We start from the raw sequence: 2,500 nt of genomic DNA on the forward strand, positions 1-2,500 counted from the left end.
GGAGTGTAGGAGGCAAAGAGGGTCGGTTGGTTGGGCGGACGGCTGATTGTCAGTAAAGAAGTGTATTTATCAATCGACGAGCTAGATGCGATTGCTGTATGTATGCGGGTGTGTTTATGTTTATGTATATCTGTGACGAAGGGGTGCATGTGTGTGAATGTGTCTCAGAGTGGGAGAGATTGTGTATGAATGCATGCTTAATATGTGTGTTTGTAACTGTGCATTGATTGTATAAGTAAAGACATGGAAAGACAGAGAGTGTGTATGTATGTCAGACGAAAAGGCGTCAAATGTATTGAGGGGAGAAAAAATTGTGTATATGTGTGTGCATAATAAAAATACAAAATTGACTTTAATTATTTATATTTTCTTTGGCATTAAACTGCACGTTCAAATTGTTCCGATTACATTTTAATATTGAGATCACAATTTCTCTTCCGCTTTCAAGCTTCTGTAATTGCTCGGAAAATTTTCACTTTGGTACAAAATAAAACAGTTACAGTTTTGTCAATTAGCATGCTTTGTTGTGTATATGTGCGATGGGATATAATTATACTCAAAAACACTTCTGCGTGCGTGTTTGTGAATGTTTAATTATAACGATCTAACAATCCTGTAAGAGGTCCGATATATATATATATATGCACACACAACTTTCCGGGGAGTAATACCTAAAGCAGTAATAATGAAACTGTATAAAGTGAAGTTGAAGTCGGAAGATATAACTTTCTAAGTACTGGCATTGTCTCGATTTTATGATCCATCATCCTTCTTCCATAGTCGCCGACCCACAGTTACATTTTATTTATATTAATTAGTTGCTTAACCCCCAGTTGAGCGCTAACTGAGCAGAGATATTATCAAAGTCGTTCCAAACACGACCAAACCATATATTTAAGAGGTATCTAGAACTATCCTTTCCTGTGATCTCAGGAAGGTTCGGCTGCTATTTCAAGCAAGTCAAACGACCGCATAAAGTTGCCCTCATTAACTCGTCAAATTAGTTCTTGTTTATTTAAACTTTAATTAGGAGACGTTCCAGTTGTAACTGATCTATCTTTTTTTGTATATCTAGGACAAATTTATTCCAATATGTCCTTTACGACAGTTAAGGCGTGATCTGAGGTAGATTTGACTGCTTTTTCATGCAAATCAAACGATGTCAGAGGCTCCTCGGTTCAACAACCTTAGATGTGCGATATGCAGGACCAGTACGCACGCATACGCGGGCGCGCATACACACAAACACATAAACACACACGTAAACGAACACGCACGTACGCATTACATTTCCCAAGTGCTACAGGTTAGAACTATTCTGATATATATATATATATATATAACCCTAACCACTGAGTGTACGTATTCTTTACTTTCGCCTATATATAATATATATATATATATATATATATATGTATATATATAAGTAGCGTTGCATATATCGTTTCTTGAAATATCCGGATGCTTGTTGCTGTGACATGTTTGTGCTCCAGATATCATTTCGAGAAATATTCGAATGCTTGTCAAATACTTAAGAAAATTTCTTTGAAACTGCAACAAATGAATATTGTATATGTTTATTATTTAAGAGAAAAATCCAAAACAGTATTTGAATGAAATATGCCTTGCGAAAAAAGCAATGGAAAAAAAAAACAAAATAAAATACTGCTCGATATGTGTCCTATAAACATTTTTGTATTTATATAACAGTGTCTTTTATCAAAGCCGCTAGTCGACTAAGTTTTGAGTGAAATTTGGGAGACAGAAAGTCTTTGGAAACCTGTCGAAAGGCTTCCATATACTTCCCGTCGTTGTATTTAAGTGGTAGGCTTAATCCAAAGCCTGCTTGTAACACCATCACCACCGGACCTTTAGGGGTTGGGCGAGGGGAGCTTTTGCGGAGACCGACCTTGCAATAATTCAAACTAGGTCTCTGGTCTGAGGAAAACTTCATTGCTTAGACCCACCAGTTGTAGATGTAAAAAATTGTTCTTGAGCTTGCCTGTCCTCTTCTAGTTTATATCACTTAATAAAGTCGGAAATTGTTTGAATCTTATACATGAATATATCGTACACCTTCGTTTTCATTCTACTCTCGACAATATTCAGCTGAAATTTGAATGGAGACTTTTTTCTTTTCTTTTTTTTTTTTTTGCCATGGCATCTGAACTGTGGCCTAGTGGTTAGGATGTTGCAAGATTGTGGTTTCGATTCTCGGACCGGGCGGTGCATTATGTTCCTGAGCAAAACAATTCCTTTTATGTTACTCCAGTTCACTCAGCTGTAAATGCGACGGGCTGGCGACCCGTTCGGGAGGGAACGTTGTGATTTCATTCGCTTATATGCTATGGAAATCGGGTAACCGGCCCTATGAGTTTTAGAACACGAGACAGTAATGTCCATGGGTTGATGATGAACAATGAGAGTTGATTTTTCTTAGATCTAGATTCAGCAAGTATGTGACTATGCAACCATGAATGTTCTTTCTTATCCAAAAATA

The 2,500-nt window shown here is 37.0% G+C and overlaps 1 protein-coding gene across 1 annotated transcript in view; it reads left to right on the top strand.

The window, feature by feature from the left end:
- Window positions 1-2,500, top strand: part of LOC118765940 (zinc finger protein 431-like) — a 34,574-nt gene that overhangs the window by 239 nt on the left and 31,835 nt on the right. The window lies entirely within an intron of this gene.

Source organism: Octopus sinensis, linkage group LG14 (assembly GCF_006345805.1).
Source record: "Octopus sinensis linkage group LG14, ASM634580v1, whole genome shotgun sequence".
Classification (NCBI taxonomy): Eukaryota; Metazoa; Mollusca; class Cephalopoda; order Octopoda; family Octopodidae; genus Octopus; species Octopus sinensis.